The 23,596-nt window shown below is 34.6% G+C and overlaps 2 pseudogenes across 2 annotated transcripts; one reads left to right on the top strand and one right to left on the bottom strand.

Moving 5' to 3' along the window:
- Positions 1 to 1,459: 1,459 nt before the first annotated feature.
- Positions 1,460 to 9,637, top strand: LOC143626531 (serine carboxypeptidase-like 34; annotated as a pseudogene). Its single transcript, XR_013152433.1, has 9 exons — positions 1,460 to 1,466; positions 5,707 to 5,810; positions 5,925 to 6,020; positions 6,240 to 6,332; positions 7,147 to 7,235; positions 7,328 to 7,618; positions 8,426 to 8,562; positions 8,649 to 8,848; positions 9,326 to 9,637. The product of XR_013152433.1 is annotated as a serine carboxypeptidase-like 34 (transcript).
- Positions 9,638 to 20,125: 10,488 nt separating this feature from the next.
- LOC143626530 (cytochrome P450 86B1 pseudogene) lies at positions 20,126 to 22,931 on the bottom strand (annotated as a pseudogene). Its single transcript, XR_013152432.1, has 2 exons — positions 21,602 to 22,931; positions 20,126 to 20,545 (listed from the first exon to the last, which is right to left on the bottom strand). The product of XR_013152432.1 is annotated as a cytochrome P450 86B1 pseudogene (transcript).
- Between the last annotated feature and the right edge of the window lie 665 nt (positions 22,932 to 23,596).

Here is a 23,596-nt window from a genome sequence, read left to right as displayed (position 1 = left end):
ATACCAATTGTAGGTCTCGAAACGTGGGTGGATCTAACAACAATCTTTGGATCAACCGAACTTAGTGCTAGCGGAAATCACACCAAGTCACCTAACTGGTCTCGGATCTTGAGAGGTTATTTCGGGTAGAGAGAGAGAGAGAGCTAGAGAGAAAGTAAGTATGTGATAGTTAGAGAATTTGGCAAAAGGTTCTTTATCTCATGGCATGCTTATGCATGAGAAACTTGTCATTGTCAAGTGCCCAATTGGCTTGTTTAAATATTTTCCTTGAGCCTAATACATATAAAGTGAACAACTAAAGCCCAAGACATACAAAAGTGACCAAATGGCCCAAATACATAAACGAACCGATACAAAAGACTAATAACACAAAACGGGACCCAGCAAAGACCTCCATCCCTTAAGAATCGAACGCCTAACAAGATGATATAGATTAAAACAATATTATATATTGATGGTTATAATTATAAACATGTTTTAAGCCTTGTAATTCAAATCATTATTTATATCTTTCTTCCATTTTGGGAACAATGTAATATCTTCTGTTATCTATTTTTCGTTCACTCAGTCATTGGTTGGGGACTATGTGTTTTCCATGATTAGTGATATTTTTAGAAATTCAATTTCATTTATGTAATGTACTATTCTTGATATTACACATACATACTACTATGATCACGTAACATGTTAAATTTTTTTGAATTAAAAGAAAACCTATAACAATACCCTACTCAAATTAAAAAGAATAAAATATCCATTTTTATAGTGTAACTTTTTTAAAAAATTACTAGCGTATGAAAAATTATGGACATTACAAAATTATGAAGGAAAGTTGGTCTAATAATTAAATTTAAAAAAATATATGAGTAAAGATGAGGAGACAAAATGTAATTATTCTATAAATATCCCCAACTTTAGTAAAGACAAATGGGAAAACTGAAAGTATTTTTTAAAACACATTTATCCTAAGTGTTACAAACTTAGCAATAAATATTGTATTACCTAAAGTTTATCAGGGGTGTATCACTTGGTATTATTGCAAATTAAATCGTGGGAAATCTAAAACAACACTTAACAAAACGGTAAGAAATCTCAAAATTACTTAAAAGGTGAACGCAAGACAAACAATTCTTCAAATTGTTCAGTTTTTGTGTTACTGCAGTAACATCAACCTCTTATACCAACACTAATATGTTTGTAGTTTTCCATTGGAAACTCACAACTTTGGTTTTAGTCATCCGAATTGGGACTTCTTACGTTGGTCATATATAACAGTTGTGGGTGTCTGGCCTTAAAGCCACCAACATGCTTTGGGCGTATTGGCTATTGATTAGATGATAACTCTACACTTAAAGATGCTTGGGTGACAAAAATTTCATGACTGGGCGCAGGTCAAAAGAATGTTTGACTTTAAAAAAAATACAATCATGGATGTAAAACTTTTCACTTATAAGTTATAATGTCATGTAAGCTTTTAAAGTTGGGATTTAGGGATAAAATCATTAAATCTCAAGAGTAGGACTTGTTTTTTCAAAAAGCTTATAAAATCAAAGACTTGAATACATAAAGTTTTGACCTTATCCGTTTCTTTCCCATTCCTTCAACTCTTCCAACTTTCCAATGTATTTTTAAAAGGAGAGTACATGCAAAGTCATTTTTCGAAGGGTCAAGTTGTACAAAACATTATGAAAGTCTCTTAAACACAAGCTGGGTTCGAGTCTCAGAAACTACAAGAAGTTTACATTTTTAAAAAATTAACTATAAATATAACTATATTAACTAACGAGTGTTGTAATTAAAACGCATAGCTTAATATTTTTAAATGTACATTAAGAATTGTTGGATACAAAAGACATAGAAACATATATATTTTTGTTTCGTTTTTCTTTGTGAAAGTTGACTACTTGACCTATCTATCCTTTATAGCAACCTAACTTTATACATGTTACATTTATATTATCAATAAAACACAATTATGAACCAAACCATCTTCATTAATCATTAATGCTAGTTAAATAAGTTGAAATAATCACACACACACATGTATTATAGTCTTCAACTCATATTAATTACAAGTTGAGTGACCAATCTTGCCATTTCTTTAAATTCAAATTACCATTACTTATGAATTTAGCATACCGTTCTCACAGTTCTATATTAAGAATTAATTTGTATAAAGCTCGATTCTATCTGCCACGTAAGAGCATTTTCAACAGTATCTTTATCTCTATCTTTATAATTACACTGAAAAAATAATATATTTTCTTTTTCATTTGCAATTAAATAAATTATTTTTATACTTTTATCATTACCCGTTATCCATTCTCTACACACAACCACTTTACATAAAATATTAAAAAGTTATACAAGGTAAATAGTGTTTCTCGAAGTTTACTAACCTACAAAAATTTTTCTATCTCCTCCACTCACAAACACTTACAACTATTCTATATCAGACTATATAATATAGAGAATCCAGTCATAATAATACAAAAAACCTGTTAGGAATGCTTTATTCAAATTGTTTATGATGTTTTTATAAAAAATTCAGACTAAAAAGAAGAATAGCGTCATTTAACTAACTCTTTTTCTTCTTTTTGGTTTCGATGCTATTATTATATAGCTTCTCTCTTGATTGATTGTTTATGGCTCGACAAAAATGATTTGGCAATTACTCCAAAAAGAATAAAAAGCCAACATATTCTTAATTAGTTATATAATTTCAGTTATTAACTTTTAACACTAAAAGTTAGATTAGATGAGTTGTATAATATTCTCACCGTCAATAATTTCTTAGCCATAGCGGAAATCGAACCGTTGTCTTACCGGTTCATTATTAATTGGGACTGGTTGACTAAATACTACATAAAATATTAATACTATATAAATTAATATAAACAAACTATAAGAGTTGAAACAAAAATTTTTAAAGTAAAATAACAAAACAAAGAACTATCTTCTAAAAAAAATAGTAATATATATTATCTGGATACAAAATCAACAATTTAAGATTGTTGTCATCGTATCTGTCAAACCACTTTTGTCACGCATGACGTAATATAATGTTTTTTTTATCTATTATAAACTTTATAAAAAATATGTTTTGAATGAATTAAACTATATGTATACTGTATACACATTTTTTTATTTAGTGACTAATCAGTCTAATAGTTAACCTCAAACGAAAATATTTGATGTTAGAGAAAGTGTGTGGGTGGGTGGGGTGGGGGTGGAGAAGCTAGTGGATTTAAGGTCCTAATCTTGGACACAACATAAACGTTGTGGAAGTCAATTTTTGTTGACAAACGTATGATTTAAGCAAAACTCTACGTGCAAGTTAAACTTAGGTTCAATAATAACTAAAAAGATAAGAATATAATCGCTCAAGAATAACTATAAAAAGACACGTACGTGATGATTATGCATAATCAACCAAGAACACGTGGGTATTATAGACAAAATGTCATGGTCTATAAACACTAATGACATCAAAAGTATTGGAATATTGAACTAGATATTCTAATGTAAAGAGTTATGTGCATATGTACGTTATTGTCCTTGTACTTTCGACCATATGTTAGCATGACCTCAAATCGAAACACTTGCATGTTCTTTCAAAATTTGGCAACCAAACTACATGTTATGTGTCTATAATTTGTGTGTTATCACTTATGAAAAACGTTCACTTCATATACAAAAATATTACTGTACCGAAGATAATAAACACGCATACATAGAAACATATGAAAAGTCCGGACACACTATTTGTCTGTAAAGATAATAAATCGGTTATTGTAATAAACAGATATCTGGATTGTGTATCTATTAAAAAGAAATTTGTACCACTTATCGCGAAATCCAAAATTGATGCTTTCCTAGTTTTAGAAAGCTGGTGATGTACAAAATCCAAAAACATTGTTTATGTCCATGTTGAGATATGATGGTTTCTGACCTTCTGTTCTTTCATCCTAGGATCATCAATATTACATTCTACATATGCTCCCACTTGCATTTGCAGACATCTTTATTGAATTCATAAACAGATCTTGAAATTATATAAATGGACAAAGTATTATTTCTTGATGGCACCATTCATCATTGATAGAAATGTACAAAAGCATTTGGTCCCCCATCCTCTCCACCCCACCCACCCACCCACCATTTAGTAGAGACTAGAGACCACATTTTTTTTCTTTATTCCTATTTATGACTTTTGTTTCTTTCAAAAGTTAGCTTTTATAAACACCACCTCAACATAGGGAAAAAACACAACCTAAGTACAAATATTACACTGAAATAAAATTACACCAATCGAGCCAAGAGACCATTCTTTTAAACCTATTATTAAACCAAAGATAGCCAAGGGTTTTGATGTCTTCCAAAATCTTCTTAGGATTAGCTTTCTTGTTTGAAAAATGTGTTTCGCTCCTAGCTAACAAAATACACCAACAAGTGCTACGTTGATTTATCTCTTCAAAGTCATCTTCCTTTGGAACCAAATAGTGAAACTCGAAAGGTCGTGGAATGCACAAATGGGTTCAACTTTGCACCAGCTATTAAACCTAACCAAACAACCGTAGCAATAAGACAAAGATGTGAAAAGATGGTCAGCCATTTAAAACAAATAAGTTGATTATAATATTAAGTTTTTGGACAAATGTGACTAATTATTATAATAGAAATATTAAACATAATTATCTTTTTAATGATGCAATTATGATTATCTTAAAGTATTTACTATTTCATTTAATAAGATTAATATTATAATACTTTAGTTATAGTGGAATATTTAATTGTCTGTGATTTTGTACCTTTAGAATGATGACCACCCGAGACAACGTTGTTATCACCTTTTAAACTGGTTGTCTAATAAAGCCATAAAGAGACATTGCTTTTAATAAGAAGGCCTTTTGACCCAATAAAAATTTTGTCAGCTTTTAGGCCCACCCAACATCTGACAACGGCCCAGCAAGTCACACTCTTGAGTCTTGGCCTCTTGAAACAACTCATTGACAAATATGTATTTTATTTTATTTTTCATTTTAAGTAATAATATCATATTACTTTACCAATAAATGATGAAACATAATAAGTAGTCTGTTTTCGATATTCTCCTTTTATAACCTGAATTAGTATTACTATAAAAGGTGAGCCTATAAGTATTGTTTCGCGGACAGTCCGACCTAAACAAGAATTCAATGCGACATATCGCATGGGTTGTTACATTTAAGTTTAGCGAATAATGATTGTGCATGCCTTAAATTGGGCTAAAAATACATAAACATGAATATTATGTTGGGCCTTGTGTTGGATTCAAACTAACCCATATGAGGTAAGCCCATTTTAGCTACCAACTGAATATCTACAAATATGAGGATTAATCTAACATGAAGGCCTAGAGGGCATCCTTTCTCCCACAAAAACTTCCTACTTGTTGCTAGTTGTAGTAAGAGGTGAACAAACCAATTTTTAGTCCAAACACCAAACCGGGTTAGGTTTTGGTCAACAAAAGTTAAAACTGGTTTTAGCCAGAACCAGTTTGATTTCGAAACCGATTTCCAAGTGAAAAAGGATCAGTTCGATTGAAACCGGTTATTAAGCGGTTTTGATAGATCGAGCTCTCAAATCGTCGGTTTGGTTTCACTCAAAAAGGTTTTAGGAGTGATTCGGTTTCTTTTTGTTTACTTATATTATGTTATAAAACAGGTCCTGGATGTTCCTCCATTGGATTTGGAGGGTTGGAAGAGTTGGGACCTTTTGTAGTCCAAAAGAATCAAAACTCCTTTTAAACAAAGAGGCTTGGAACAAAGGTAAAATATATATTAAAAATGTTACTCAATTATATCTATATTTTTGTAATCTCAACAGTTGCATCAAGTTCACCAACATACGATCAAATTATTGCGTTTTTTTGTTTGTCGCAGCTGCAAACTTGTTATTTCTTGAGTCCCCGGTTGGTGTTGGATTCTCATACACAAACACTAGCACTGACATCAAACAGCTCGGCGACAAAATTACAGGTATACTTTGCATACATGATACATATATATATACACACACATACTTGCCACACGCAAGTGTTGGTTTAACTATAATACCAAGAGGGGCGTTCGATACAGAACGCGAGAATAAACCTCTCTTTTTTTCTCCAAATATAACAACAAAGTACATTGTACAAGTGAATTGAAATAAACACTCTTTTTTGGTGTCGATAACGATTTTTATTAATGTTTGACCAGCTCAGGACTAGTACACGTTTCTCCGCAAATGGTTTAAAAGATTTCCACAGTACAAGACCCATGAATTCTACATAGCTGGTGAAAGCTATGCAGGTAACACAATTTGTATGAGAGGCATATATTGCAAAAAAAATAAAAAATAAAAAATAAATAAAAATAAAAAAAATTGAATCGTTAAACGTTTAAATGTAATTAAATGGTACGCATGTCATGATTATTGTTCTCAAGATTAAGTAAAGATAATACGTAAACAATTTAACGATAGAAAAACAAAAATGTACGCGAATAAATTTGTGTGATAATTTTTATATGCATAGCCCATATACGTGTATTAAACAAAAAAATATATATATGAACCATTAATAAAAAGCAGAAGATTTGAATTACTTTTCTTTCTCGCGATAATCTAGTGTTTTGTAATGATTCTACAACGAATAGTGAAAATGTGATAATTTGAATAGGAATTGGGATATTTTGCTTATTCATAGGTACATATACCATATGTTAGTACTCCTTAAATGGATTTCAATGGAAAATTGGGCATTGGTAAAGATTCCGCTATCGCAAAATTGAATTCGAGAGAAATTTGTCGCAATTTGGTTGCGATATTACTAAGTTGGCACTGAATTGTTGAAAGCCGGTGACGATTGTTTTTGGTCGTTATATTGTCGCCAATATTGTTGTCAAAAACTTGATTTGCGACTGTGTTTCACAACTATTTTGTCGCATAATTGTCGGTAATCGGTACAACCTTCTTGCCCAACATTGCTACAAATAAAGATGTCGCAAATTGGATAGTTTTTTAATAGTGTTCACTAACTGTCATTAAAAAAAAGTAATTTTTATTTTTTCTTATGGGATTTTATTTAATTATCTCGTCGCTGAATCTTTCATACATGTATTTCAGGGCACTACGTTCCACAACTAGCTGAACTTATATACGATAACAACAAGAACATTTACGAGCAAGATCGTATAAATTTCAAAGGAATTATGGTAACGTTAGCACTCGCACATTCTCTTTTTTCTTGAGAAATATAGTTTTGGATTTTCATCGAAACATTTTGAAATTACACATGACAATGCAGATTGGAAACGCGTTGCTGGATGATGAAACTGATCAGACGGGAATGATCGATTATGCTTGGGATCATGCCGTGATATCAGATCGCGTGTATCATGATGTGAAGACCAAATGCAACTTTAGCGACCCGAAATCATCTACGGCTTGTGATACAGCGTTAAGTGAATACTTTCAAGTTTACAAACTTATCGACATGTATAGCTTGTATGCTCCCACATGTGTGGATGTTAATTCTAGTTCTACTCAACGTACGCATATGCACGGAAATGTTTCCCCTATTATTTTCTCCAAGCACGTGAGTACTCATTCAATAATTTATTCATTCTAAACTTGTTTTTTTAATACTATTTAAATTGTTAAAAATGTTGAGAAATGATTTCTATAATCAATTCTAAATCGGTTACTAAATACAACACAGAGGAAATTTCCGTCGCAAGTTTATTGACCGAAACATCATTCGGAATTTGTGACAGTGTCTCCTTAAATTTGTTTCAAATTTAGCGACTGAATATAACATATCGCTAAACAAACATGACAAGATAGTCATATAATAATGGCCATCGCAAGTTTAGCGACCAGAAAATCAGTCACGGTTTGTGACAATGTTGACTTATTTTCGTCGCAAATTTAACGAGAAAACATCTTGTCATTCACTTTGCAAAGGCGCCCATTAGTTGCTACAAACAACTTAGGCAGCGTCGCAACACTGTCGCAATAGCGACTAGTACTCGTCGCAAAGAAAGTCACATATATGATGGTCGCTAATTCCACCAAAAAGAGAGTTTGGAATTTTGGTTGCGAAAATGGAATTCGAAATTTTAGTTGCAACATAGTTCTGTCGTAAGAAAAGAAATGGACCTCTAGTTCCTGGTTTATGTCGCAAAGTGATTTTCCTCAAACACTTGTCGCAAATCCGATTAACGCTAAACATTTCGTGGCAGTTTGTTGCCACAAAGCAAGTGACGGATTTACAACTGTTTGGTTTGTTTCATTAACTTTTTCCATTTAAACTAGTAACTACTTTAAGAATTTAGTTTGCCTCCATAAAAACTTTCAGTTTATTTAGAACTCATACATACTTTCTCCTTATTCTTAATTACAGAAAGCATGGCACTCCAAACCAACCGGGTACGACCTGTGTCAATCAGATTACACCGAGTCATATTTAAACAAGCCGGATGTTCAAGCCGCACTCCACGCGAACACCACAAAAATTCCTTACCCTTGGACGCATTGTAGGTAATATATCATACAAACCCTTTTGTTCACCAATCCAAACACTTGCTTTTTGTTTGTAACAACTACGTACTTTTTATTTAAAACAGTGATACTATAACATTTTTGGAACGATGCTCCTACTTCGATCCTTCCGATCATAAAAAAACTTGTTGCGGGTGGTATTCGTGTTTGGGTTTACAGTGGAGATACTGATGGAAGGATTCCGGTTACTGCTACAAGACTCTCATTGAGAAAACTTGGGTTTAAAACCGTTGAAGAATGGTCTCCGTGGTATAGTAAACGCCAGGTAACAGAAATTAATTTTTAATACTCTTTTTGTGACCAGAAAATAATAATAAATACTTTACTATCAATTTATTTTTTTTAACAATTTTTTTCATCTAAAATCCCTTTAACCTTATTTTGCGAGGATTTTATCCATTTTGCTACAAGAAAATAATGTTATACTTTTAATATTTTTCCCCATCATTTCGGTACAGGATTTTACATTTTCTTAGCGGTCAACTAACTTATTTTAATAGTTTTATGAACCACTTAATACCTATATTTTACCAAATTTGAACCACCGAACTACTTTAACGATTTTCAGTTTCATGAGCGAAATTTGTTTTATTTTTATTTTCTTTATGTTTGTTGACAGGATATGAATTTTAACTTTGCGAAGTCTTTTTTTTTTTCTTTTACCAAAATGGTGACTTTGGTTGCTAAATTTGCGACGTCTTTTTTTGTCGCTAAAAGCCGTGTTATGTGTTTGTTGTTTTAGGTTGGTGGATGGACCACTGAATATGATGGATTGACGTTTGTAACTATTAGGGGAGCTGGACATCAAGTTCCTACTTACAAACCCAAAGAAGCCCTTGAACTTGTTAGGCACTTTTTATCCAATCAAAAGCTGCCACCTGGACCCTTTTAAACAAACTATAAACATTGTATAAACTCAGTTAATTTATACACCCAGAAAATGCATTCTCGTGGGTCAGCATTGTCTCTTTTTAGTTTTTACACATGGTCATTGTTCAAATCCAATTCGAACCGAATTGGAACAGATAACTAGAATTCGGGTTTCTAATATTGCAACGACTTTAACTATTAAAATTTGGCAAACGCTATCAGGGTTTTTTTTTTTTTGTTGAAAATTTAGGAAATATAATCGCACCTTTTTGATATATGATTCATATTACAGTAAATAATTCGATTATTTACAAGAAAATATAACGTTTATATATAACTGGAGTAGAAATATCTCTGTTTAGAACCAGTTTATTTTTTATTATCATTATTAGGTAAATTATTTGTATTTTGCGGATCGTCATTTGCAAAAACAAAGTTTTGCAAAAATTATTATTTGGGTTTTATTTTGGATTAAAAGAAATGCAATTTTGGGCTCAATTTCAAAAGAATACTTTGTTTTAGTTATAAGAAAAGGCTGAGCCCACAAAGAAATTCATCAGACAACAAAGATTGTTACACAATTTTGAGGGTTTCATATCAACATGCAAATATTGGTTAACCATTTATTCAAATTCGGATTACTAACTATAGCCGGTTATTGTTTACTTGATCAAAAACCGGTTATGGTTAGTAATCGGTTTCTGGGCTTGAAAACACTAACTTGTCTAACTTGTGTTATTAAGCCAACCGGTTAAAATAACAAGTTTTATTTATAGGGAAAAAACAATAATTAACTAAAATTATAACAAACTCGCTTTATTAAATAAAAAAATTAAATTAACTACAAACAAAGATAAATATGAAACAAAAACGATAGTAGATTTTATTTCATATAAGCATTATGTCATCTTTAATTCATCTTTTATTTCCTGCTCCGGAACTTTCGCCCTCAATTTTTGGTTTTATCGCATTGCAATGTTTGGCCAAATAAGCTTGCAGGTGGAGTTGGGCGTGGCTTTGAGGAACAATCTGCAATTTTTGCAACGATCCATTTCGTTATTGTGGACATGTGACACAAATCAAACCTTGTGACGGTTTTGGGGTCTCTTGGTTTTCAAGTATCAATACAATTGGGTTGAAACTTGATGGTCTCTTGGTTTTCAAGTATCAATACAATTTGGTTGAAACTTGAGGGGGTTGCGCAGTTATACGTTTTAGAGAGTTTTTAAGAAATAGAGAAGTGGTGTAATGAAACCTAAATATCCAACCGGAATCATAAGGGTGGTTAATATGATGCTATTTGATATCCAAATATTGTGAGCAAAGGTGTTGATAGCCCTAGTCGTAGCTATCAACATCTTGTCAGGTATGTCCTTAATTTGACTGACTCCTTGCTTGACGTGAGCTACGTTCACTTTCCTGATAACTCTGAAGTTGAAACTGACTAACTGTAGGTCCCTAAATCGGATCAAACAACAAGTTCTTGAAACAATCTCGGTTATTGGTTAGCGGAAATCACCAACAACTCACCAAGATCTTGGATCTTGTAGTGTTTAAATGTTATTTGCTAAAAATGGAAAGTGGGAGAGTTGGTGAGAGATAAGGTAGAGAGAGGAAGAGAGTTTTTCCAAAAGTTAGTTCATGCATGGGCATGCTTCTACAATTTATAGTAGAGAGCATGTCATGCTTTCTTTCCATTAGATGGGCCTAAATGGGCTTTATTTACAATGGCCTAAGGCTAGAGGTGCACAAATCGGTTTTTTTAAAAAAACCGGTTCGGTTATTAACCGGACCGGTTTTTTTTTGCCCGAAAAAAAACCGGTTCAGTTAATAACCGGACCGGTTAATAACCGGTTTTTGTATGTCAAAACCCTAACCGGTCTAACCGGTTAGGACCGGTTTAGAAACCGGTTAGAACCGGTTAACCGGTTTTTTTTTTAAAATAACCGGTTTTTTTCATAATAACCGGTTTTAAAAAAAACCGGTTTTTCCATTAACCGGTTTGTTAACCGGTTTTGGCTCTAAAACTTGTAACCGAAATACGAACCGGCGGTTTGTAAACCGGTCAAACCGGTTTTCGTAAAAACCGGTCAAACCGGTTTTCGTAAAAACCGGTTTCCGGTTTAAACCGGCAAACCGGTTCCCGGACCGGTTTTTTTGACCATCTCTACCTAAGGCCCAAACATGCATTACAAGATAAATGAAAGCAGAAAATACAACCGACAATTAACTAACAAATACAAAAGACTTATAACATCAAAGGTGGGCTCTACAATCCCCCCCCCCCACCCTAGTATTTAGTATTTGTAGCAACTTTCGTCTCTAATCTGTCTCATACTCAAAGGCGGAGTCATAATCAATTAGTTGATTCTCAACAACGTAGCGAACGAAGTTGTTGAACTTCTCAACTATCCAGTTAATGTTTTCTTTTCCAGGATCTCTGATTGTATGCATGGGAGACTTGTACAACTTCGTTAGGTCAGCTTCACCGAAACCCATCAACTCATGTTCATCAAACACACGAAGAGGATGCATGGTCTTGTAGTGTATTACTGCTTCACCTGTTTCATTATCAAATTACCATGTGATGAAATCATGAAGTGTGTTAGGCGAAAATGGTTCTCCATGATAGATTTCATGCCCATCTTTAGGTATCTTGTACCTCCGAGTCTTTCTTCTTTTCTTAATGACAGGATATATCTCTGTCGAATGCTTGTAAGTTCTCCCCATATTAAGCTTGAAGTTAGGGTAGTCATCCTTTAATTGTCTGTCTAGACGCCGCTTGAACCAACCTTCCAATCCTTTCTCACCAACACCATCATGACCCGCTGCTCTTCTAAAGAAGTTCATATCAAGATGAGACAACGTATGCATTTCAGTGTAATGCATGTAGGTTATGTCACCATTTACACGCCCCCAAGATTTGCTATTAGCATGCCATTTGTAGTATAGAATGAGAGACTCGTCATAATAAGGATAATTTCTGCATCTGACACTTGCACGCCTTGTCACACCCCAACCTAAGACGGAAATGTCAGGGCGTGATCCGATTGCTCACAGCTCGAAGATACTATCATATATAAAATGTGACAATATCTAATTAATTATTTTATTCAAATAATACACACATTATCCAATTATAACAAAAAATATACAAATATGAACATAAGCTCAATTAATGTTCATCTTGATTATATCCTAAGGTCTTGTTTACATGTCCAGACTTCAATCTTCAATACAAGCAACCTGCATATGCGTATAAAATGGACTTTGTCAACATAAAGTTGAGTGAGAATATCACCAGTTTGACACAACAGTATAAATAAGCATAGCGTGATAAGTGCGGTAAATATAATCAAACCATAAACAAGTATGTAGACCATTGCCAAGCGAATCGGGCGTTGGTCACCAGCATGAACACCCGCTATATGATTGATTGAATAGTAATCCCAATATACGAATGATTGAATGGTAACACAAGTAAGCAAGTAGCACGTATGTTTGATTAAATCACTCACAATAACACGTATGCATTTGTTTGAATATGTATAGTATGAAATACGGATTCGTACGCATATGTCCCCAAAACGTGTAGAAAAGTTGTAAAATAGGGGAATGATAAACTCACCTTAAACGATTACTAAATGCGATTAAACGAGCTAACGAATAAGCGAGTTGTCCACTACATGTCAAACGATATATATAATTCAGAATCTAAGATTTTAGGATATGATAATATAAATAAAAACGAACTCGTGGCCGCTGGAATCAATCCAAACGGACGTTTAGAACTCAAGTTATGTTTGTTTTAAGATTTAAGCGAGCTGGTACTGACCAGAATCCGAACAGCGAGTCGGAAGTCGGGTTTTGGTCAGTAGCCTTAAAATTATGTTACAAGAATAAAAGTCTTCTGGACCGAACGTTGAATCCGACCAGAAGTATGAGAAAACCTTAAGTCAAACTTGTTGGCTATTATGCCCTTAACCGGGTTTGAGTCCAATTGACAACCAAGACTCCATCAATCAGCAAAATTGATTGAGGGCTTTTATTCTACAGATAAAAATCTACAATATTTAAGATGACAACTTACCCGAACGATGAATGGAACAAGATATAATCGAGGTCAAAGGGTCTTGAAGCTTTAAAGTCAATGAAGACTGATCTTGAAGAAATTGAAGAAACCGACAATGTGGAAAAGGAAATTTCGTGGATTTTAGATATGGTGGCTGGAATTGAAGTAATTATCTAGGGTTTTATGATATGCATTTTTTAAATATTAAGGGTTAACACTTGTTTATTAGGAAATAACTATTTTAGGAAACCGAATAATCAATTAATCACATAATCAGGTATAATAACATAGAGATTTTGAATTGGACAACAAGAAAACGTCTTGGGATCTGTAATAACATTTATTGGAGTTTAAGTTTCTTTTATTCAATCGAAAATAGGAAATAAATGGCAAAATTAGTCCATATAGTTTCCGAAAATGAGATTTTTAGCCGTTTTAAGCGATTTTAAAGGTTTCTAAGGGCTATTTGGCATAATTGAAAGTTATAAAATTATAAAATAATTTAAATACCAATAAATACAGGTTTTAAATTTTTTGAAAGATCCGAATTACATTCTCGAATCGGTTTAAACAAATACGAAAAATCCGAAATATTACACGCCTGCTAACACAGTGCCACTTTTTCTTTTTTGGCTTTGGCACTAGAGCATCATCAACAGTAGGATCAGAAACAATAGTAGATAAGTATTGATTGTTAGCAGCAGCAGGAATTTTGACTTCCGGTTCTAATGTATCCGGATTTGGTCAATAACTGAGGCAATCAACCTCATAGTCAGAGTCAGGGTTTGTTTCCTTTGTCTGTTCATCGGTACCTGCAAAAATATTAGGACCAAAGATAGATGTAAACTCATCATCAAGCGCAGCATCTCGGTCTCTTATTTCCTTCTTCTTTACCAGCTTTCATACATCGAGCTTCTTGAACTGTTACAACTCTTCCTACATAACTTCAACCCATGAGTTCTCCTTAAGAGCAACACGATAGTCTTTAGGTTCAATTATCTGAGATATAAAACAAGCAAAAAACATTTGTTAAGAGTTCCAGACTTGCTCTTTGTCTGGATACCAGCAGAGGGAGAACCAATGATGTTCTCGGACGAGTGTGTCTTGTGAAAGGCCATCTGAAGAATAGGAACAACTTGCAACTCAACGGTTAGATTCTCAATAGGATGAAAGGCCTTGGGTGCATTGAGTAGAACATTGATGGCTAGTTGAATGTTTTCGGGTTGATCAGCCACATGTTCAGGGGCAATGGGGCCATCCCAAAGGTTTTCCAAGAAAGGAACAACAATAGCTGGAATTGAAGTAGAATCAGCCGTATTCAACGCATCAGAGGGAATTTCATTAGCAACAGTCTCTCCAGTAGCGACATGTACCTCAGTATCAACAGGAGGATGTGTAGGTACAAATTCAACCACGCTTGGCTCTTGCTGAGGATCAACCATAGGATCAGTAGGATTAGGATCAATGTTGTTTTTAATATTATCAGCAGACATGCAAGAGGAATTCGAGTCAGAATCTTCTTTATCTATGACTACATTGGTTGTATCTACGACTTGAGGGGCTGGATTGACCGCAGCATATTGAGGAGCTGTAGGCAACACACTTCTGAATTGTGGACCACCAGATACATTAACATTATCCAAACTATTTATGATGGCTTGAATTAAAGTAGACTGAGGTATTGTGGTTGAAACTGTAGCAGCTGCAACTAGAGGGGTAGATAAAACATGAAACCGGTTGAACAGGTAATCATAATCAAACATCTAGTTTGGACCTGTGCGAGCATCTGTCTGATTTAGCTCTTTCCAGTCAACATTGAATGATTCCACAATTGCTCCTGCTTTCTTGTTATAAACTCGATAAGCGGTATTGTTAGAAGAGTATCCAAAAAAATAACACTCATTTGCCTTATTAGCAAACTTGGGACCTGAATTGACAAAAGTATGAAGCAGAGTGTATGGACATCCAAAAGTCTTGAAGTAATTGACTTGAGGCTTGGATTTGTAGAAGACTTCATACGGAGTCTTCTTCAGACGCTTTTTGAGTAGCACACGATTCTGGATAAAGCATGCAATATTAATTGTTTCTCCCGGAAAAAGAGAGGTAGCTTTGAGTCTGATAACAATGTTCTTACAACCTCAATCAGTGTTCTGTTTCGTTTTTCAGCGACCCCATTTTGTTAAGAAGTGTATAGGGCACTAAAATGATGGTCTGTCCCTTTGGAGTGATAGAAATCATTCACCATTTGGTTGCAATATTCCATTCCATTGTCTCTTCGAATACACTTGACTTTCTTGTCGGTCTGGTTCTCAACAGGTTTCATAAATCTGACCAGGAACTGATATGTATCATCCTTAGAACCTAGAAGAAAGGTCCAACTAAAATGAGAAAAGTCATCTGTAAAAACAAGACAATAGGCCAAAAAGCCTATTGCCAAAGGATGAACATGTCCAAATAAGTCCATGTGCAATAACTAAATAATGGAATCTATATAATTAACAGTTTTGGGCTTGTGAAGGAGTTTGTGTTGTTTACATTTAGAACAAGAAATACATTTTTCAATAGCAGAAAACGTTTTTTTTTAATAGGTAAACCCCTCATGCCCACCTTTGACAAGTATGTTCAAATTCTTAAAGTTGACATGACCAAGACGTCTGTGACAAAATGATGAATCGTTCTACGATGCCTTAGATATCAAACATGAGGCAGTTTGTTGTGCGTGTGAACTTCTCATTTCTAGTATATAAGCATCATTATGCCTCGAATTACGCATCAGAATCCATTCCTCAGTGACTTTAAAACCTGGTTTTAAGATGAGGCATTCATTCTTAGTGAACAAAGTTGAGTATTTCTTATTGTAGATTTGTGAGACCCTGAGCAGATTATGATTAATTTTTTCGACTAGTTTGACATACTCAAAGGTTAGAGTGCCATTTGAGACTTTTCCTCTTTTGGTTATATTCCCTCCAATGTCACTTGCGAAAGACACGGATCCACCTTCAAACGCATGAACGTCAAAAAGTAAGAATTTGTCTCCCATCATATGTTGGGTGCAGCCACTGTCTAAGTACCAAATACTGTTGGCAGGCCTCCTTGACTGACTAGACATGGGTTCCTGAGACCAAGTTGTCTTAGGAAGATTAACCAAAAAGTCTCCAAATTTTATTTATTTCCTGAAAACGTTTTGATCCTAAATGAATCATCAGATGATAGTCCTTAGGAACCCAAACATGTTCCTTGTTTTGACTGGTTTGAACTTTATTTTCTTTATTTTCAAAATGAAGTCCTAAAATCTTTCAACCTTTGGATTTCTTTCCTTTCCTTTTGGAACTGTTTTTGGTAGATTATTAGACTCTACAGTCTTTGAATCTCTTTTTGCTCTTTCCTTCTTGATTATCCAAAAATGCTTTTTCTCTTTCTTGATTTTATCAATTTTGGATCTCACGTTCATTTCACTGGCTTCACATGCAGTTTGATCAGTCCTTGACCCAGAATTACTAAAAGTTAAGGATTGAGACTGATTAAACTGCTATTGCATATCTTTTTGTTGTATGTGCCAGTTCTTGCAATGCCTTGCAAGGTGAGATGGGTTGCCACACACATAGCGGCATTTTCTACTATAGACCCCACAATACTCATCAGAGCTATAAGACTTGTGACTATGTGGAGTAGGTGATCCTTGGAAGAATGAATCATGATTGTGTGTTCTATCAAATTTCAAATCACGATTATCAAAACTATGTGTGTAATAAGACTCAAAATTAGCTTGTGTTTTATAACTATAGTAAGTGTTGTCAGTAAAGTTGTATGACTGAGGATTTCTCAAAATATCAGTTGTTTGATAAAAAGAATTTTTACTTGAATCCTTGAAGTTGTTCTTCCCATATTTCTTCATAAAGTTTGTGGCCATGTGAACTGTCATGGATATTTGATACATGATATCTATTTTTTCAAGGTCTTGTTCATTGATCTCTGGAAGATCCCCTTGATTGAAGGATGGAGGAAGCAGTTTTTCTTTCAGCAATTCTTCATGACTAGCCATAAAAGCATGGAATAGTGAAATGTGGGAATCGTCAACATGCTTGGTAGAGTGACTAGAACTACCCGCGTTGCTGCTTGAAGACTGATTGATGCCATAAGCCTTTAGAGCTTGATTGATAACATGGTTTACCAATTCCTGAACGGTGTTTGATGTAGACGATCCTGATGCACTCACAGAAGAAATGAAAGCTTTGTTTTAATTCGCTTGAACTGTAGGCTGAACCCCCTTAACCCCATCAGCTGCATGAACAATAGGATATGACTTACTCAGAAAAGCTGATCCAACTACCGACCTTGTAGAAACACCTGCATGATTAAGAGAACTGACATGGTTGTTCATTCGGAGCTTTTCACCATCTCCAATGATCTAATGGTGGAGGTTAGCTACATAAGAATTTTTGTGTTCAGATTTGTGGTTCTTTTAATGGTAGTTACATTATTATTCCACGTGTATGGCAAAGAGTTCAACAACTTCTTATTGATTTCAGACATATCCCAAAGGATACCAGCATTTCTCATTCTGGCGTTCAAGGCTTCAAAACTGTTAAGGAGCAATGAAATTGTTTCTCCTTGAATATGATTAAACATATTGAATTCACCCTTCAACATCTCTTTTTCTGCTTTCCCTCATGTCTAGGTTTCCTTCAAATTTCTCCATTAAGGCATCCCAAAGTGCCTTTTTAGTAGCACATTCTCTTATGCTTTCAGTAATTTCAGCAGAGAGGCACATGCTGAGATAGCCATATGCCTTTTTATCTATCAGCATTAGTTGCTTGTCAACATCAGTGAGACTTTCAGGAGAAACATCAACGGGACCATCAGGAGTCATTGTTACGGGTCTATGAGGTCCATTTTCAATTAACCTTTTCATTGCAAAGTCGTTTGCTCTTATGAGGTTCTTGAACCTCCATTTCTAGTGCTCAAAGTTGCTTTTAAAATTCAGGAGTCTAGGTGGCTTGTTAGCAGTCTCAGCTTCATTTTCAAGTATCATGAAACTCTTTAACAATTCTGGATCGTAAGACATCTTTAACAGCTGATCAAAAAACACCAAATTAAAACAACCTTATGATCAACAGAATCTCAGAAAAATTCTAAGTATTTTGAATCGCGATCGCACAGTCTTATGTGAATGCGATTGGGATTACTTGTGTGAGTAAGACTAGGTTTGCTTGTGCAACTGCGATTGGCATTGTTATACGAGTGCGACTGGGACAATTTATGCGAATGTGATTGTGTATAATGCGATTGCGCTAGAAATTTAAATGCGGTTGCGACTTACAAGCAAATGCGATTGCGATTTGCTTTTCAAATGCGATTGTGATTCCATCTCGATGCGATTGCGATTTGATGTCTGAAGATAATGAAATCGCAAATGACGCTGTATTGTACGATTTTTCAACCAAACACTCTTTTGGGCAGTTTTGAGCTTAAAACAACCCGAATAGCCCTTAGTACACTTTAACACACTTGTCAAACACTAAAACAAGACCAAAATCCAAGATTGTGACCAAAGAACCTCAACTAGTAGAGCCGAAAGCTCTTATACAAATTGTTGTCTCTAAATCGGGTCAAACAACAAGTTCTTGAATCAATCTCAGTTGTTGGTTAGCGGAAATCACCAACAACTATCCAAGATCTCGGATCTTGTAGCGTTTGAATGTTATTTGCTAAAAAAGAAAAGTGAAAGATTTTGTAAAGATATAAGGTAGAAAGAGGAAGAGAGTTTTTCCAAAAGTTAGTTATGCATAAGCATGCTTTTGCTATTTATAGTAGAGAGCATGCCATGCTTTCTTACCATTAGATGGGCCTAAATGGGTTTTATTTGTAATGACCTAAGGCCCAAACATACATTATAAGATAAATGAAAGCACAAAGTACAACCGACAATTAACTAACAAATACAAAAGACTTATAACATCAAAAGTGAGCTCTACACTAACCTTTCAAGGATGACGATTTGCAATAATAAAGATACCACGGTATACAACATAGGTAAAGATGTTTCAAAGATAATGTTGAAGGTTATAAAATATGAGAGCATGGTACAGAGTGAAGAAATAGAAGAAACAAATGATGAGAAGAATTAGAAGATTAACAAAATCAATAATAAATGAAAATGTTAAAACAAATTGGCGGTGGAGGAATTTATGGATTTGACCCTAACCGATTTGGAAAAAAAATTTATATAGCAATAGACAAACGACTCTTATAAACCTTCATCTCTCACAAAAAAAAATTGGGTCCGTCACTGGACGAAACCGGCAAGTGTCCTGCATTTGTTGATTGGAATTAATATTTGAATCTCACTCATGATCTGATGAATTTATCTGCACCATTTGTTGTTGATAGTTCATTTGTTTTTAACTTAATTTCGTTATTTTCTCACAGTTTTCAACATAATAATTGTTTTGAAATAAACACACCTATATATATTTGCAAGTCTCATCTTTCTACCTTCTATGCAATACAATATTGACTTATCATTTTATAAATGTAATATGGTTTCAAACAAAAACAAAATCATAAAAATAATTTCAAAATTAAAGGCAAGCCACACATCTACACTAGAAATTGTCGATATTTAATATTCTGATACATCCTTAGATCATATTCACTCCTTTTGCAAAGCTTCACTTTCAGCCCATGTTTCATGTACATAGTGAGTGCAAGCTTTGGTGCCACAGGATGATTTTCAGCCACAACTACTTTATAACGGTATAAAATTGAGGCAGCCACAAATTTCATCTGATAATAGGCAAAATCTTTACCTAAACACAGCCTTGGGCCGCCGTTGAAGGCGGTGAACTTGTAGGCGGATTCGCTCATGAACCGCTTGTCTCTTAGCCATCTTTCTGGCCGGAATTGTCGGCAGTCTTTTCCCCATGTTGCTTCCATTCTTCCCATTGCATAGATTGCATATACCACTTTGGTTCCTTTTTTTAATACTGTCCCGTCTGGGAATACATCATCTTCAACAACCTATATTTGTATTTTGAGGCAAAAAGCCATATTAAAGTCATGAAATTGGCCAATCAGCTTTGTGGTGTAATAAAATTATTAAATTACCCATCTACTTTCTTATTTTACAAAAATAAAGTTTGACTTGAAAATAAAAATGTAACGGAAACCAACATACTATGACACGTTCACCATGACAAGACTACATCTCCTATGTGTGCGGCGCAACACGCAGGAGCATGGTTCTTTTGCGTCGCGCCATAGCCCATAGGTATCAGTTATATATGTCAAGACACGAGACAATGGATACACATACATTACACATGAACATTTCTGGTGACTTGAGCTATTTGTAAAACATAAAACTCAATGACTAGTTTGTAATATTTGTAAAATAAAAAACTCGATGCCCATTTTGTAATAAATATTTGTAAAATTAAAATTAAAAAAAAAGTTCAATGCCCATTTTGTAGTATGGCTAATTTGGTGAGTTGAATAAAGAAAAAAAATGCCAACTGGCCAAGGTAATGGACTAGTAAATCAAATATTCAAATATTGAAGTTTTAAATTTATACAGTTTCAGTTTTTAAACAAAAATATATCTAAACAGTTTAATTTAAGTTTTAAAGTTTTAAAAAATTTTCTATAAAAAGAACTTCTAGGTTTCTAGAATTATTAAACATATTGAAAATTATGATTTTAAACATTTTTGTTTTAAGTTTTATTTTTAAAATGTTTGGAAGCAAGATACTCAAATTCTTAATCCCACGTGGCACAAGCTTTACAAATGTCATCGTTTTAGTGGACTAAATAAATTATTAATTAAAAGTTAAATGATGGCTAGTTGACTATTCATAAAAGCTATTGATGGTAATCGTTAAGGCTTGAAATATTTCAAGAGAGTTTATTAACAGTACTGATGAGTATTGTTTTCATTTTTTTTATGGTGTTTCTGGGAGAGTAACCGAGTGTCAAAATGAATATGAACAAATATTTCCATCTCAGGCTCACTCGAATTAGAGATAACCGCAAACGCTATTAGAAAAAATATATTAATTTTATAATAGCAAGAATTACCTCCTTATGATCCACCGGTACCGAAGGGTATAACCTTAACGCTTCAGACAAAGCAGCATGCAAATACTCCATCTTCTTCACCTCTTCCGGTCTAAACACCAAATTCCCATTTTGCCCCTCATCTTCCCTCTCATTCACAATCCCACATATCTCACACAATATCTTCTCCTCCACCGTTGGATTCCGATCTAGCAACCAGAAAAACCAACTCAAAGCCACCGAAGAAGTGTCCCTTCCAGCAAGTATAAAATTCACACAAATATCGCGTAAAAACTTATCCGAAAACGCTTGGTCATGTTCATCTTTAAGTCCCATAAAGATTGTTAAAAGATCAGACTTTTGTTTATTGTCATCATCAACATGCAACAATAGTTCTTTTCGTCTAGTTCGAATCACTTCATGTGCAAATGTGTCTACTCCTTTGATTGAATGCTTTAGTGTCTTTTCGGATCCGAGATTAAAATGTCGCATGATCTTCCAAACTAGTGTTGGAGTGACAAACCGGAGGATAGTTGCTTCGGTGGCGGCTTCAAAGGCTTTAGCGAAGGGGATTTCAGGCAACCCGGGACTTAAACATCCCGGGTCGACCCCAAATGCAATCATGCAAACATTATCGAACGTTAATCTTAAAAGGATGTCTTGTAGATCAATCTCGGTGGATTGATCTACTGACTCGTCCAAAACGGGTAGCAACCGTTTATGGACGAGTTCTAATAATGACTCGGTGGTCATATTTCTAAACTTGGATGAATGAAACTCGATGCTCGCGGTTTTTCTTTGTTTTTGCCATACATCATCGTCCGCGTTAAAGATTCCATTTCCAAGAAGATCCTGGAGAGTGTGTCGGAAATAGGGGCCTTTCGGGTACGCTTGAAACCTTGTTTTGAGAAGATGTTCAAGGTTACGAGGATCCGAAGTGATTACGCAATTAAGATTCGTAAACGAAGGGCCTTTAAACACGAATGTCCCGTTTTGTCTACTAAGAATTTGAGATAGCCATTCGTAGACGTCGACCCGAAGGCCGAGAACTAAGGATGGCAACATCCCGACAAGTGGCCACACGGGTAGTCCATTTCGTTTTCGTTGCCGTACAGAATGTATGGCAACGAAAACAAAAAGGGCAATGAAAAGCTCTAGGATTTGCACATCCGCCAATATTCTCCGGCTCGTGGCCGGAAAAGAGGGAGGAGAAGAGGTGGGCATGATGGTGGTGTTGAGGGTGGAAGGTGTGGAGTGATGGTTCATGTTTAAGATATGTTAAGGGGAAGGTGAAGCAAGTCATGTGTTATATGAGGGTGGAGGGTTAGTGTTGCTTGTTGTGCATGAGAATTGGATTTGGTGAGCAGAAATGATGGGTAAAGTTGGATGATTTAGGGTTATCAACAATTTGGTGGTTAACTATTGGATGGTGTTTTTTTTAAAGGTGGGGTTGGGTTGGTATGGGAGGTTAACCTAAGTACCATTAGTCTGAATAAAGGTTAACAACCACCAACTGCATGTATAAACTATTTAAAGTGTTTTCTAGTGTGGACATACATAGAATTTTTTATATAGTTGCATGCAGTTTCTAGATGGTTCATGATATGTGTCATCAGTTTTTTGTTCTTATTAACGAATAAAGCTCCGGTAAACACAATACGTCCACGATCACAAACAACGTTGAGTAATCTAAGCCTACCATCTTCTGTTTTGAAGAAAACCTACTATCTGAAGGCTTAACGAGATAAAACCTGATCGGAATCGATTCAAACTTGAGATTTTGTAGCATACAGTCCAAATATTCACTTTTCCTTCTATTCGGGTTAAAGCTCATTACATTGGTATCGGAATCTGATTAAATAAAGTTTGATGTAAGAGAATCTATAAATGTAATAAAATAAAATGGATGGGTAATTGCTGGTCAAAGAGGAAAAATGTATGGCACTTTGGATAACGCGTTAAAATACGTGATTTTTAATGCATTAAATTGGGTTGGATCGATGTTAGTTACGTTGG

Source organism: Bidens hawaiensis, unplaced genomic scaffold, assembly GCF_021521415.1.
Source record: "Bidens hawaiensis isolate Kalapana, Puna unplaced genomic scaffold, B.hawaiensis_p1.1 tig00004412_1, whole genome shotgun sequence".
NCBI classification, from domain to species: Eukaryota; Viridiplantae; Streptophyta; class Magnoliopsida; order Asterales; family Asteraceae; genus Bidens; species Bidens hawaiensis.
This window is presented reverse-complemented; position numbering and strand designations above follow the sequence as displayed.